This window comes from Macaca thibetana, chromosome 6 (genome assembly GCF_024542745.1).
Source record: "Macaca thibetana thibetana isolate TM-01 chromosome 6, ASM2454274v1, whole genome shotgun sequence".
Taxonomy (NCBI): domain Eukaryota; kingdom Metazoa; phylum Chordata; class Mammalia; order Primates; family Cercopithecidae; genus Macaca; species Macaca thibetana.
Genome location: NC_065583.1, coordinates 125,552,529 through 125,569,452, shown reverse-complemented (window position 1 = coordinate 125,569,452; position 16,924 = coordinate 125,552,529). Strand labels below are relative to the sequence as shown.

The window sequence follows — 16,924 nt, the reverse complement described above, 5'->3', positions numbered from 1 at the left end:
TCCGTTGTGTGGAACCATCCCTTTCACCACAGGCAGACTAGCATCTCTGGCCCTTGGCTCACAAAGACTCCCCACAATTTCCAAAATGCCTTCCAGAAGACAGTGAAAACCATCTTCCCCACACACCTTGAGAACTATTATTCTAGAATCTAGATGGATTTTATCTTCCTCTTTCTCAAACCAGGCTTGCAGCTAGCAGTCAAAATAGAAACATCTGAAACTCATTTAACCCAAGTGTCTTTGACAACTTTATCTCTTTCTTCCAGGGATAATTTACCTCTTGCTAGAATAAATGCCTAATATAAGGTAGAAAATTATAGAATTCTAAAATTTAGCAGCAATTTTGATAATAAGAATTTTGCCTGCAGAACCTTCCAAGTCACCTCTTGCCATTTGTTTTACCTACAAAGCACATGTGAGGCCCAGAAGGCGGTTTTTCATACCTTTAAACTAATGACCATCTGGGCAGCAGCAGGAAGTTACTGACTTCTAGGAAGATGACATGGACCTTAAGCTAAGGCACCTGGGCTGGCTCTGAGACTGCCAAACTGTAAACTGTACTGAAATAGGTATTCATTCAGGGCCCCAAGGGAAATAGCACACTCAAGTTAGGATAATTCAAGGAGGTAATAATAAGGGGGTTGTTTAGAAAGCTATGGTTAGGGTGAGGGAAACCACAGCGATATTACTGTCCCCTGAGCCTGAAGGGATAGGGGAGGGAGGAGTTCCTGAAACCTCTTTAAAAAAAAAAAAAAAAGCACTCATGGCTGGGTGCGGTGGCTCACGCCTATAATCCCAACACTTTGGGAGTTTGAGATGGGCAGATCACCTGAGGTCAGGAGTTTGAGACCAGCCTGGCCAACATGGTGAAACCCTGCCTCTACTAAAAATACAAAAATTAGCTGGGCAGGGTGGTGTGCGCCTGTAATCCCAGCTACTTGGGTGGCTGAGGCACGAGAGTCGCTTGAACACGGAGGTGGAGCTTGCAGTGAGCCTAGATCGTACCTCTGCACTCCCACCTGGGAGACAAAGTGAAACTCTGTCTTTAAAAAAAAAAAAAAAATCACTCAGAGCAGAGCAGCTGCCTTCAGAGGACTCATGTACTTTATGGAAAAATGCAGTTAGTCCAAGGTGACCCTACATGAAGGGAGTTGGGGAACTCTCCTTCCTCCCTCTGTTCACTATTGGAGAGGAGAAAGCCAATGGGAATCTAGAAGGCAAGGAAGACTGTTGATGTAGGTCATGGAGGTCCACCTCCTGGGCAGTGGGGGAGAAGGTGCACAGTGAACCTGGAGGGAAAGCAGCCAAGTATCTGCTGTGCTGGACATTTTCTAACTTCTTTTATGGAACTTCTGGAATGGTAGCACATTGTGAATTGGTAGTCTTAACCTTGCCCCTTAAGGTAAACACATTTACCTACTTTTAACATGCATGGACATGACCCAGTTGAATGTATTGTGCATAGTATACAATTATGTTTGACAAATGAAAATGGAGCAAATTGTGCTTGAGACTACAAGTCAAGAAGATGAGAAGTGTCTTGTCTTGGCCACAGACACAGGGCGATGAACAGAAAGTCATCATTTGAAAATCATTGCAATAAGGAGTAAACATGCTGCCGCTGTGGCGCTAAGGCCTACCAACTTCAGAGGTTGATCTGTGTCAAATGCAGCCACCCTGACAAGCACAAGAGAAAGTATAACTAGAGTACCAAGGCTGAAAGAGGAAATGCCACCAGGACTGGTCAAATGAGGCACTTAAAAATTGTACACTGCGGCTGGGCAAAGTGGCTTATGCCTATAATCCCAGCACTTTGGGAGGCTGAGGCAGGTGGATCACCTGAGGTCAGGAGTTTGAGACTAGCCTGGCCAATACGGTAAAACCCAGTCTGTACTAAAAATACAAAACAATTAGCTGGGTGTCATTGTGCGCACCTGTAATCCCTGCCACTCATGAGGCTGAGGCATGAGAATTGCTTGAACCTTGGAAGCAGAGGTTACAATGAGCCGAGATTGTGCCACTGCACTCCAGCCTGTGCAACAGAGCGAGACTCTGTCTCAAAAATAATAATAATAATAATTGTACACCCCAGATTCAGGCATGAATTCTGTGAAGGAACAACACCTAAACCCAAAAAGGCAACTGTTGCGGCATCCAGTTTATCTTCAGAACGTCAACAATTCATCATGCAACTAAATGTTCTAGTTTTACAAAATAGAAATAAAAAACAAGATGCAAAGCAGAGTTAATAGAAAACAGTTCTAGGAGATTACTGTTAAGACTCAAACTCTGCACTGATGTTCAGTCCTTAGTAACTAGTCGCAACCCGGTGGAGAGGGAAGACCACAGGCTGTGGAGTTGGACCTGGGTTTGAAGATTGGCTTTGCATGCCTAGCAGGATGCAAGCTTGGCCCACCGACTTCACTTCTGAGCCTTGTTCTCCTTGTCTGTCAAGTGCAGGGGAAGGGTTAGTGAAATCTATCTCACATTTTTATGGACACTAATGAGAGTGGGAATGAAAATGAGACGCCCATAAGCATCAGTGCCTCATAGGTACTTGGCCAGTGGTTCTCAAAGTATTGTTCTCAGACCAGCTGTATGAAGATTATCTGGGAATTTATAAAGGAATGGAAATTCTCCAGGCCCAGCAATCAGCATACTAAGCTTGAGAACTTTCTAGGATCTGATGAAGAAGTCAGGACAGATTTTGTTAGATGTATTACACAAGAGGCAGGCAACTGTGCGCAAAAAGACCCCACAAAAATACAGAAAAAAGAACACACAAGAGGTGCTTTTGGTTTTGCTCTATAAGCTAATCTGATAAGTGAGAAGTCCTGTTCTTTCTGTAACTGGGTAGGTAAGTCTAATTTGGAGGCCAAGTATTAAAGCTCATTGTAGCCACATGTCTAAGCCACCTCCTCCAATTTAGCTTCTATCAATAATAAAGTTAATACTTTCATCTCTTTGCTTGATTCTTGCATTGCGTCTACTTTTCAATTGGTTCTGGCAAGGGAGAGAAAAGGAGTTCTTTTAAAAATTATGCTCTGTGATAGCCTCCACAATTACCCCCTAATAATCCCAATTCAGGTACTCCCACCCTCCCTTGTGGTTCCAGAGTTAGTTTGTGTGATCAATGCAATATGTCATTAGACATTAGGTCTCTCTGTCTCTCATAGATCACTCATTCTGGGGGCAGCCCACTGGCATGTAATGAGCAGTCCTATGGAGAGGCCCCAGTGACAGTAGTAGCCTTGTGAGTGACACTGGAAGTGAAACCTGCAGCTCCAGTCAAGCCTTTAGAAGACTGCAGCCCTGGCTGACAGCTTAACAGCAACCTCGTGAGAGACCCTCAGCTCGAACAACTCAGCTAACCTCTTCCTGGTCCTCAAAAACTGTATGAGATGAAAAAAAAGTTTGTTTTTTTTAGCTACCAAGTTTTGGGATAATTTGTTATCCTAATATATTTTTTAATACCTAGAAGTAAGGTGCTACCATAATAAATACCTAAAATGTAGGCACAGCTAGGAAACTAGACAGTGAAGGTAGCTGGAAAGAATTAAAGAAGCATAGTAGTAAAAGTCTCAAGAGTCTTGAACAAAACATTGGAAAAAATTTGGACTTTGACCAGGCTGCTGGTGGAGGTTTAAAAGAAAGTGAGAAAAATCTTGTTGAAAACAGGACAGGGAATCCTTACTATGGAGTGGCATAAATCTTAGTAATATTGTTGTCTGCAGTAATGTATGTGGTGGAAATGTACCTGGTAAACTGGGTGATCTAATTTGCTATTCATAAAGACATAAAGACTCTCAGCTTTTACAGATGGTGAAAAATGCTAAAATTAAGAAATGGCTGAAGGACAGAGGTCAAATCCTGGGCACCATCATGGAAACAGAATCCAAAGATGAAGCTGAGGTGTGACTATAAATCCTTTGTTATGACCTCAGGAAGATCAAAAGTGGATCCTCAGAGTACAAGTTTAGTCACACAAAGGCCCTCTAAAGTTCTTAAGGCTATGACTCATAGATTCTTTCAAAAACAGGGCTCCTAAGAAGCTTAAGAGCATAGTTTTTCAGCAGAATCACAAGGTGGGAAAGGGATTATCTCAAAGAGATTTTTGGGTGTGACTTTTGTCTAATGGAATGTACCCCTAAAAATTCGTAGAAGATTCACAAATTTTTAAAAAGAATTATATTAGTAGAAACATGCCAACTAGAACTCAAGGGACAGAGACAGTATAAAATGAAAAAAGGCTTTTGTACTCACTTTGCCCCTGTTTCATTGCAGGTTAAGAAAAAATTTCAGCTGCATACATGTACTAACTTGCATGAAAAAGAAAGAATAGCCAAGCATGGTGACTCACTCCTGTAACCCCAGCACTTTGGGAGGACAAGGTGGGAAGACCACTTGAGCCCAGGAGTTTGAATCAGCCTGGGCAACATAGCAAGACTCTGTCTCTTTAAAAAAAAGGATGACTCAGAAGGGGAAGCTAAGAGCCTCAGAGAATAACTCATGCGTAGAAATAGGACTAAATCCTAAGGCGCTTCCAACATTTGCCTGGCTGGATTTCAGAGCTGCTATGGGGACATAGTAGTATGTCCAGTACCTTCCCTTTTTGAATATTAATGCATAGTGTTTATTCCTGTTCCACCATTGTGTGTTTGGGGTGTGTGTGTGTGTGTGTGTGTGTGTCTCTATGTGTGTGCGTGTTAGTTTCAGATTGAGAGGAACTATACCCAAGGAACTAGAGTTAAGAAATTATACCTAATGAACCTCTGTGTACCTGGTCCTGATTTAAATGACAAGACTATAGACTTTGAGTTGATGCTGTAATGAGACAAGAATTTTAGAAGTGTTGGGATGGAGTGGATGTGTTTTGTATGTTGGAGGGACTTGATTCATTTGAGCCTAGAAAGCAGACTAGGGTAGCCAGCCCCCAAGATTGTCTCCTCCTGGTATTCATACCCTTGTAAAATTCCCCTCCCACAACGTACTAGAATTTATCTGTGTGACAGAATATGGCAGAAGTAATGATATGTCACTTCCGACATTAGGTTATAAAAGACATTGTGGCTACCATCTGTCATCACTCACTCAAAGGGAAGCCAACAATCATGCAATGAGAATCTCAGGTGATGAGGACCTGAGACCTGTTGTCAACCATGTGAATAAGCTTGGGAGCAGATTCTCCAGCCCCAGTCAAGCCTCAGAAGGCTTCAGCCCTAGGTGACAGCTTGATGATAATCTCATAAGGCAGAACCACCCAACTAAGCCACTCCTGGCTTCCTGACCCTGACACTGACCCTCAAAATGGTGTGAGGTAATAAATGTTGTTTTAAGCTCTTAAATTTGGGGGTAATTTTTTAACGCAGCCATCAATAATTAATACACACCTCTAATGTATTTGTACTTAGACCACATACCATGGGATCTCACAAAAGAGCAATTTTAAAGCTTGCTTGGGTAGTCGATATCTTTATTTTCAGAACATATTCTTCATGCATAAAGAAGCAGAGACTCTTTCCTTCAGTATAATCCTTTCGATAGAAGCAAAAACTTAAGTCTGGCAGTGTTCCTAATATATGTTTTTCACACTTTTCCTTTATTTTAGGCAATTCTAAATAGACAAAATCAACTTGAGAGTGTTCTTGGATTTAATTTAGAAACAACCCCAGTTAAGCTCTTCATAAAACTTTTAAATTGGGCTGGCTTTTATTTTAGGAATATGAATGTTCTTGGAATTCTTCCAAATCTCTAAGCAATAATCTTTTACGCAATCCCCTTTATTTTTTTCTGAAAAAAGGAGTCTAGTTAGTTCCTTTAAGTTTTACTTTTTTGTAAAGGTATCTTTAAAACACCCAGATGCCTCTAGACATTCAAGATAGAACGAGTCACTCACAACTTCTCTCTGCCTATGTTTCATCTATTTTTCTGTGCTATTGTGTGAATTTTGACGTTTTTATTTTTGTCAAGAATAGTGGTGAAAAACCAATGAATTTTTAAATGATTCAACTCTAACATTTCCTACATTCTCCTTCCACAAAGTAAATACACAGTAATCATCATTCATTGTTACCTTCTCCATCTCACAACTGCCTTTCACTCCTCAAGTTATTGTGCATTTCACATTCTTTTTTCTACCTAGGACTAATTTGTCCAATCAACTGGACATCTGTTTTTCTTCCCCCTTTTTTGAAAACAGGCTGCTTCTATGTTTTCAGAGTCTTCCTTTCTAGAACATGTAAGAACTTATTCTCAGACTACTTGTAAGCAAGGCACTCTCTCTGAGTTTACAAGTCTGGAAGCACTTTCTGAGAACAATGAAAAGATCTGTCTGCCTGTTAGTGCGTTCCATGGGAATGTTACACTGTTTGGGAAGAAAGCTTTGTGTAGGCAACAGTCACTTCTACATAGACAATACAAATGGCACCAAATGGCACTTTATTTTATTAACATTACATGTCTAGATAACTGACTGCCCTTGGAAAAATATATACGGAGTGAGGCAAGCTTAATAAAACCTAAATAACTCTGAAGATCTCTTACTTTGTCTGTAAACTTTCTACTCTTATAGCTCATGTATTTTCACAGGAAACAAAAGCCCTTAAGGGCCAAATTTCCACAACAAAACAGTGAATCCTTTCAGGATATAATCCTTCAATTCTTTCCTGAGTACATTTAGATAATTTTTTTTTTTTTTTTTTTTTTTTTTTGAGATGGAGTTTCACTCTTGTTGCCCAGGCTGCAATGCAATGGCGCGATCTTGGATCTTAGCTCACTGCAACCTCCGCCTCCTGGGTTCAAGTGATTCTCCTGCCTCAGCTTCCCGAGTAGCTGGAATTACAGGCATGTGCCACCACACCTGCCTAATTTTTGTATTTTTAGTAGAGACGGGTTTTCACCATGTTGGCCAGGCTGGTTTCGAACTCTGGAACTCAGGTGATCTGCCCGCCTTGGCCTCCCAAAGTAGTGGGATTACAGGTGTGAGCCAATGCACCCAGCCCTTTTAGATAATTTTTGAATCAGGAAATATATGATGGTGATGACCACATGTGACACCCCAGCCATGAATAAGTTCTTGGCCTTTCTTTTGACTTTAGCCTCATTCCTCCCTTTATTTTCTTTTTCGTACTTTCTTCACCTGCTTCTCTGTTTCTCCATTTCCCTTTTCTGAATCACGCCATGATGCCGTAAAGGAATCTCCTTGGGATCTCGTGCTGGATGCAGTCTAGGGGGTGCCCTTTGTCAGAAGAGGGTGAGTGGAAAGGAAAAGTGGCCATAAGCAGGCTGGTCAGTTCCCAGGCAACCAGGGAGGAAAGACAGGGTAGGAATCTGAGGAGCCTCACCAGGGAAGCCCCAAGCCCTGGGTCCCAGCAGTTTGCCTTGAGCCTCAGGAGAGCTCCCATGAGGAGAGTTAGATCCAAGGCTCCACTTTCCTTTCAGTGTTGTGTTTTTAAACTCTCCTCATGTCTGACTAAATGTATATGGGTGGCCACATTGGAGAGGAACTAAAGGGCTCTAGGAGTTTCTCACCAGGTTCCTTTTGTATCTCTTTTCACTAGCGGAAGTGTCTGCTATGGGTAGGATTCCATCTGGGGTTCCCTTTGACCAAGCTTCTGCAGCCAGAAGCACTGAGGAGGGCACTGGGGTGATAGGACTGACCCTGAGGCCCTGGTCACAGTACTCTGAAGTAGGAGTTCCTCTGAGGTGATATGCTAGGCCCTGGTTTATCAAACCAGCAATGGGATGTCTGGAAAAGCCTCTGGGCGGCTGCCGGGACTGCTTCTCAACACACCATGTGTTAACCTGCATTAACACTGAGCGAAGCAGGAACTTACAGTTTTCTCAGCTTGGCTCAGTTTGTCTGTAACAACCAGGCTGAAGTTTCAGGGGTGGCTCCATTTGGGGTTTAACCTACAGACCAGAGGGAGGGAACAATGAAAGACTAGTTATGTTTATGTGGTCTGGCAGAGGAGGTGAAGAGAGCGCAGGATAAATCACTGAGTGCTCAAGTCAAAATATCTGCAGACTGCTCACCTTGGTTGCTGTTGAGCTCCCTAGCTCAGCAGCAGCGGGTCGAGGACCAACACTTACCCTTGGATAATAATAGCTACTATTTATTCAGTCCTCCCATGTGCTAGATGACATATTAGGTGCTTTTTGTATACAACTTTAGCAATCCTTTAAGAGAGATGATATTCCCATTTGTCAAATTTTAGAAAGCTAGATAGTCCAGAGAAGATTAGTGGTTTGTTCAATGTTAGGCTTCTAGTAAGTGACCAACATTTTAACTTTGGTACACAGTTATCTTTGCTATGACATCATACGCATTCCTAAAAAAAAAAAAAAGTCACACTTTTCAGTTAGCAATATACTATACTTAAAATAATAGGGCTTATGAGAAAAATGGGGTTAGTGTTAGAATTAGGAAGTAAAAAACGCAAGAGTGTGATACAAATAGAAATACTAGCATGGCTGAATCTCTGTAAACATTTGCCTTTAGCATCAAAGACAGCCCTTTGCAGCCTTATGTCCTGGGACTCAGGCTTCTTGTAGGTCCTTGGGGGCATTAACTCTCAATGGAGAACATAGGCATCAACATTAGAATTCTGATCTAGGGTTTCAATACAGAGGGATGTCTCTTCAAAGCGTCTTCAGCTGCACTCATAGCTTCGCCAGATGTAATAGAAAACTTAGTGGCTGGTTTAATGGCTTCAAGAATCACTACCTCGTCGGCCGGGCGCAGTGGCTCAAGCCTGTAACCCCAGCGCTTTGGGAGGCCGAGACGGGCGGATCACGAGGTCGGGAGATCGAGACCATCCTGGCTGACACGGTGAAACCCCGTCTCTACTAAAAAATACAAAAAACTAGCCGGGCGAGGTGGCGGGCGCCTGTAGTCCCAGCTACTGGGGAGGCTGAGGCAGGAGAATGGCGGGAACCCGGGAGGCGGAGCTTGCAGTGAGCTGAGATCCGGCCACTGCACTCCAGCCTGGGTGGCAGAGCGAGACTCCGTCTAAAAAAAAAAAAAAAAAAAAAAAGAATCACTACCTCATTGAAGGTCTTCACTGTATGGATATACAGGTTTTTCCCTAAAGTACTCATATATTTCTTAGACTTTCTCCCTCCCTGTAAGAAGATTTACCCTGATCACCTCAAATGATGTGTTGGCAAAAATCGCATATTCACCACCACAACTTTTGCATCATGATCTTCACTCCCCAGTTTGCCTGTCACTTATGAGATACTGTTTCATGAAAGGAAAGAAATGCTGCTTCAGATAGAACCAGCCTGTTTTAGAGCCCACGTGATTTCTTTTGTGTTCTAAAGAGTCCTCATTGGCCTTAAGGGAAGTTTAGACTGCCTGGAGCTTTGCTAACTGATAAAGACTATTTTTCCTCCCCACGCAACCGCCATGGCATGATGCTACTCAGTGAAATGTACAGTAGTTTTTTCATTTCATGTAATCCTGAGACTATATTAAGATTTTATGATAGTCTCAAATGCTTTTTACAGCTGGTTTGTTCAAATTAGGATCCAAATATGGCCTAAATATTGCATTTGATTATTCTATCTGCTATGTATTTTATTCCATACCCTTCTGCTGTTTTTTAATACAGTTGATTTGTTGGAGAAGCCCAACCTTCCTACCACAGAGTATTCCATATTTGAATTTGGCTGATTGCTGTCTCATGATGGTTTTAAAGAGTAGTTCCTCTCTTCCTCATATTTCCTATAAACTTATTGTTAGAGCTCAAAACACGTTCAATTTGATTAGTACGAATACTTTGTAAGCGGAGCTTTATAGTTCCTATGGCATTGTATCTTGAAATACAGTGTCAAGGCCTATCTAACTTGAGTGATGCTAAAATTGATCAGTGCATTAGGAAGTGGCAGCTGGATCCCTCCATTATAATATTTGTCAACCATTGATTATCCTAGATCCATAGTATCTCACTGAAATTGAAAGATCATGATTTTCTAAGCCCATCATTTCTTCTGCACTTGTTAGCTAGAATTCTGTGAAGTACATGACCTCAAGTCTTTGGATAAATGGAAATGCAGCTTATCAAAGAAAAGTAAAATCTTGATTCTTTCTTTTTTATCAATTTTGAGAGTAGGCCAGGAACAGTGGCTTCCACCTGTAATCCCAGCACTTTGGGAGGCCGAGGCAGGTGGATCACTTGAGATCAGGAGTTTGAGACCAGACTGGCCGACATGGTGAAACCCCATCTCTACCAAAAATACAAAATTAGCTGGGCGTGGTGGCACACACCTGTAATCCCAGCTATTCAGGAGGCTGAGGCAGGAGAATCACTTGAACCCAGGAAGCAGAGGTTGCAGTGAGCTGAGATCACACTACTGCACTCTAACCTGTGCAACAGAGGGAGATTTCATCTCAAAACAAACACAAAAACAATTGAGAGTAGAGTTGGTGCCCTAGCCAACTCAGATGGTGTCCAATGAGTTGGTCCCTGAGTATTGTCGTGAACTACTGAATTTTATATATTTATGTTTCAAGCACTTACATTGTTCCTTTTGGCTCGAATTGTCACAACTTTGCCAGCAGAAGCCTTTTCAGTTTAGGTCCTGTGTACTTTTGACATGACCTCTTTAAAGTTTGATTATTTCCTTGCTTTCTGGCAGGAAAATATGTCTACTCATCTTGTAAATGTCCTGATGTGGACCTAAAATCAACTGTTTCTCAAAAGGAATTTCTTTTAGTGGAGAATGATATTTAAAAATCACAATTCAGGCACTAAAGGGGATTTTACTCTTGAACAAGAGCTGATTGCAATCACATAGGTTTTTCTTGGTGCCATTTCAATTTTCTAGCTGTGCACTAATAGTTATAAATTTTTTTCCTGCAATTTCTTTGAGAGAAAATATCATTATTACAAATATAAAACTTGGTATTCTTGACTCCATTTTTCCTTAGGAAAATTTTTTTTCTGCTTCTTTAATAACATAAGTATTCTTTAGAAATAAAACTATTTAGTTTAGCCAAATCAGTTAGAGAAGTGAACTGGTAGCAAGTACTAGGGAATACCCTAGGTATTTCAAAATGCTCAAATATGAGGTTTTGGACTCAGAAGCTACGCTTCAAAATTTGTTTCTGTTTTCAAATATTAACAAATTTAAAAGCATAAACATTTGTTCATTTTTTGGTTGCAAACTTAATGTTTGCCATTTTGTAGATTATTTTTGGTATATGGATATTAACTATTTTGTTTCTATCCTTGGTTCAGAAATCTGTTCATTTTATTTGTGGCTGTCATTTGCAATCCTTTAAATTAACATATGAAAAGAGATCCAATTCCAACTTTATTAGTAACCAAATGATATGCAAATTAAAACAAGAATATTTTTATTACAACAAATTAGCAAAGACCTAAAAAATTATACTCCATTCCAGGAAGTTTTAAATGACAGTCTCACTTTTTATGCATGCCCTGCTATCATATTTCTCGGTTTTGGGTTTTTTTCTACTTGATGTGTCTTCCATTTTCTCCCTTCCTCAATTACAGTATCAGAGTCCCCCTCACCATGCCCTCTATTCTGACCTGCCAGGGTTGAGCAAACACAAAGATGCCCAGCATAAAATTCAGGGGCCCATGAATTATTCTCTGTAAAGGGCCAGATAGTAAATATTTCAACCCGTGAGAGCTAAGCAGCAAAATCAAGATATTATGTAGGTGCTAAGAGTATGGTAGCTCACTCCTATATTCCCAGCACTTTGGGAGGCTGAGGCAGGAGGATTTCTTGAGCTCAGGAGTTTGAGACTAGCCTGAGCAACATAGTGAAACACCGTCTCTTTCTCTAAAAAAAAAAATATATATATATAGATAGATAGATATAGATATAGATATAGTGGCTTGTACCTATAGTACCAGCTACTCAGGAGGCTGAGGCAGGAGGATCACTTCAGCCTAGGAGGTTGAGGCTTCAGTGAGCCATGATCATGCTATTGTATTCCAGTCTGGGCAACAAAGTAAGACCCTATCTCAAAAAATAAATAAATAAATAAAAATAAAATGTAACCATTAAAGATGTAAAAATCTACTTTTAGATTGGGGAGCTGTACCAAAATAGGCAGCACGCTATATACAGTTACCAACCCCTGGCTTAGATACTCCTACCAGAAAGGACTTACTGCCCAGCTGAGAGGAGGAGTATTATCTAACAGCCCCCAGGAATTAGTTTCATCATGGCCCACTCCTCAAACCACCTTGCTCTTCCTCTAAATCCATCCCACCTCTCCCAGTCAATCACTTGATCCCAGGAGCAAGGCCTAGTCTCCTGCCAACAGCCAGCAAGGAAAAGCAACCTGAGTCCTATAGCTGTAAGGAACGACATTCTGCCAACAACCAGAATGCACTACAAAGTGCATTCTTCCCCAGAGTCTCAAAATAAGAGTCCAGCTCACACCTTGACTTGGGCTTTCTAAGCAGAGAACCGGCCAAATTAACCCCGATTTCTGAAGTATAGACCTATGAGATAGTAAATGGGAGTTACTTTAAGCTGCAGAGTTTGCAGTAATTTGTTATAGAGTAATAGAAAATTAATAAACTGGGAATTGTAGTTTGCAGAGGATAACCCCTGTAACATGGAACAGACAGGGGAAAGACAATGAATGGATCTGGGAGCAAATAAGCCAATGGCCACACAGACCTTATCACAACTTTGTTTTGTACGTCCTTCAGCCTAGATGTTTTTGGCATATACAGCTCATTCTCTGTTGGCTCAATGAGTAGAGAGATTTATTTGTGATGATCACTGATACGTTAGGGATTTCGGCTCATTATTGTTAGTTTTATTGGAGAAAGACTTTGTTAATCGATTAATGGCCATGCGAGCCTTTTCTTTCTGTCTGATTCTCTCCCTTCTGCTGTGGTGTTCGCAATTGAGGAACAGCTACTAAGAGGTGGCAGCTGCAGAGAAAAGCCCAGAGCCATACAGATGAGGCTAGGAACTCTGACCAGCACTGAGTATTTGAAAGAGAACTTGGCAAAAGGCTATTACTACATGTAGCAGATACCTGTGACTGCATATAGGGAGTGAAGGAGACAGTCCAAAGTGCACTTGAGGATAACAAATGGCCAGCCTCCACATGATCACTCAGGAAAATCCAACAGAACCCAGAAATCTCACTGAGCTTGAAAAAATCCATTATTTTTTTCAGACAGAAGCACTTAGGGAAGCACAATGGCTGATTTCAGCATGAGAAAGCAACGTAACAGTACAATTAAACTTTGAGGGTCTCCTGATCAAAGATTTGTGACACTAATAGCTTACACAGGAAAGAGATGATGGCCCTTTTGAATGCCTTCTGAGCACTCTTATGAGATGTACAATCTAATTGTGGTGTAAATATCAGCTATTGATAGTGGGTTTTGTTCATCTGGTTTGTGTTACCACAGTACCAGAGGTCTGTATCTATTAGTGCTAGTAATGTATGGATGATGAGGGCTGGTCCAGACATCTCTGCAGCAATAATAAAAGGTAAGAAGATGCAGACAAAGCTGAATTTATTGTGTTTGAGAAGATACAACATTCAATTTCCCTGATAACCAAGCTTAATTGCACAGAATTATGAGACCTCGTTAATGAAACACAATGTGGACAGTTTATATTAGTAATGGCATTACATTGATTATCTAATTTCAGAGTAAGGAATTAAAGGGGGACAAATTAGGGATTATTCTGCTTTTACATAACACCTGTAGTCAGGAAAAATAAATAGCTCCTGTTATTAAACTAAAGCTTTTGTATACAAAAGAATGCTAGATAATAAATGTAGAAATAATCATGGAAATAGAAAATATTTTTGCAAGACATTATGAAATAATCCAAACAAGGATCAATAATGAATGCTAAAACTGTTAGTTGAACAGTGAACAGAGAACTAGATATTCAAAAAGCACCAAAGTATCACCCTTAAAATAACAAGTAATTTGCTATTACTTGTTAATAGCAAATGGAGGAAAAAGTACCCTTTACCGTGGAGAGATATGGCTATTATCACTAGGTAACTTACTACCTGATTGTCCCACTATTAATGACGCTGTGTGACTTCTGAGATAATGCTTTATAAATTATATGACAGCACCTGTCAATAAAGTTTAAGAGATAATGTTTAAAATGGAAATGGAATCTAAAGGCTGGATTAGATTCAAGTTAAAGGAAATACAAAGCAGAGAAGAACAAATTAAGGGAAACTTGAACACATTCAGAATATGGGACAGAATAAGACAACTGTTATGGTCTCAAAAAAAAAAAAGCTAATGACAAGGAAAAAAGGAAGAGGTGCTAGGTTGAGGGACTAAACATGCAAAACCAATTCAACATGGGATTCTTGAGTGGATTTTGGTTTTTAAAACAAGCTTTAAAAACACTTTGGGTTAATGGTGAATTTTGAATATGAAATATTCAAATATCAGGCAGGGTCCTTGCAGGAAACCAATGGCAAACTCAAAAGAACTTAATCATCAATCAGTTAAAGAAGGGACTATTGAGGGATGTGGGCAGAGCTAATGGAATCAACAGGGGGTGCTGAGGCACTCAGGATGCAGCAGGGAAGCACTCGTAGACCTGAAGGAGCAGGCATGGGGGCAGTTATGAGGGTCCAGTCACAGCTGGAGCTGCTGAACAGAGTGTGGCTTCACAAGGGATACAGTGGCAGCTGCAGCCAATACCAGACCAGGAACTCAGCAGGGAAGAGCAGAGAAAGAGTATCCCAGCCTCTCTCCCACCCTCCGATCTCTTGCCAGTGCTCCCCATTGGCCTCTGATGTCTTGTAGGTGCCTCCCGTTGGCTGACCCTAACTGGCCACCCATGGCAGTCTGCAGAAATCAGCCTTTCACAGGTCAGAGCAAAACTGAGAAAAGTGGAGAATGCATCTGGAGGTGGGAGGCAAAGGGAGAATAAAGCACAACTAGTACAGAGTAGAACTGTTAATTGTTAGATGTAATAGTTGTCTTGTGAGATCAGATAATGCTCTTAGCAGTTATTTTTAGATGTACATTGAACTATTAAGGAATAAAATATCATAATGTCTCATTCTGAACTGATTCAGCAAGATAGATAGACAGATAGATAAGTAGGTAGATAGACTAGATACACAAAGCATATATAGACACAAGCTTTTTTTCTTATTTATTGCTACCAACTTCATGCATCCAGCCTCCAATCACGTCATGCCTAAAGAAACAATCCTTGCCCCCGTTTCTTAGACCCAGTACCTGGCACATGATAAATGATAAAAAATAAGTTCTGACCTATGCATCCCTTTTTCAGAGGAAATTATACTTGACTGCCCCATAACACTTCTATTATAAAGAAATTTATCATATTGTTATATTTTTTCACCGCAAGAAAAATTATCAGGGTGAAAGAGGGGGATTAACTAATGATAAAGGTGTAAACAGTGCAAGAAGACTTAATCATCCTTAGCGTGTATGTGGTTAACAAAAGAGCATAAAAATAAATGAGGCAGAAACAGATAAAAGTGCAAGGAGAAATAGATAAATCCAGTATCATAGCTGGAAACTCCAACACTCTTTGATCAGAAATGGACAGATCCAGCAGGCAGGAAATCAGTGAGGACAAAGCTGAACTCAGTAGCAGTGCCAATCAACTGGATATGATTGATATCTGTAGACTGCTTCATCCAACAGCAGGACCTTACACATTCTTCTCAAGCTCACATGGAACATTCACCATAATACACCACATTTCAGGCCATAAAATGCACCTAAACAATTTAAAAGAATAGAAATCATACATCTGCTTTCAGACCATGATGTAATTAAACTACAAATCAATAACAGAAAGATAGAGACCTCAGCTCCTACTTATGAAAAAATAATAACAGAAGGATAGCTAGAAAATCCCAAATACTTGGAGATTAAGAAACACTCTCCTAAACAATATATGGATAAGAAAAATAATCTCAAGAGGACTTAAAAAATGTTTCGAACTAAATGAAAATGATAATACAACTCATTAAAATTTGCATAATGCAGCAAAAACAGTACTTAGAAGGAAATCTATAGCATTGAATACATAAACTAGAAAGGAAGAAAGATCTATAATAATCTAAACTTCTATTTTAGAAAACTTAAAAAGAAGAGCAAACCAAATGCCAAATAAGCAGAAGAAAAGAAAATGAAAAATTAGAGCAGAAATCAGGGAAATGGAAAGTAGAAAATTAATAGACAAAATCAAAAGCTAGTTATTTTAAAAGATCATTCAAATTGGTTACTCTCTAGGCCAAGAAAAAAGGAGAAGACGCAAATTAGAGTTGTCCCATGAAAACCCTGGGGAATTGTTCCAGGACTCTCCATGGATACCAAAATTTATGGATGCTCAAATCTCTTACATAAAATGGCACAGTATTTACAAATAGCCTACACACATCTTCTCTCCTGCTTTAAATCATCTCTAGATTACTTTTGATACCTAACACAATTTAAATGCTATGTAAATAATTGTTACAATGTACTTTTAAAAAATTTGTATTATTTTATTCTATTTTTATTTTTGCTTTTCAAAAAATACTTTTAATCCATGGTTGGTTGATTTTATGAAAGGGGAACCCATGAAGATGGAAGGCTGACTGTACTAATATCAGAAGTAGACGAGGAGAGGCATCACTGGAGTTCCCATGGATATTGAAAGGATAATAAAGGAGTTCTCCTATAAGTTGTAAATTCCTACATAGCAAGAATTCTGTCTTACTCATCCTTTAACAACTACTGTGTACCTTATAATGTTTCATAAAATATGCTATGATTTGGTTTTATTATTCACAAAAGGATGCTATAAGAGGTGAAAAATGGAGAGGCTAGAAAGCATAAAAACAAGTTACATCAGGTGGTAGAGCTTGGTTTAAGGGTCAAAGATAAAAGAAGGGAAGGTTAAGGGCAGG

General features: G+C 40.1%; 1 long non-coding RNA gene across 1 annotated transcript; it reads left to right on the top strand.

Annotated features, from left to right (window-relative positions):
* The first annotated feature begins 3,176 nt into the window (after positions 1-3,176).
* On the top strand, positions 3,177-16,688 carry LOC126956883 (uncharacterized). Its single transcript, XR_007726522.1, has 4 exons — positions 3,177-3,394; positions 5,052-5,317; positions 10,007-10,073; positions 16,601-16,688. It is a non-coding gene; the product is annotated as an uncharacterized LOC126956883 (long non-coding RNA).
* Positions 16,689-16,924: the final 236 nt, after the last annotated feature.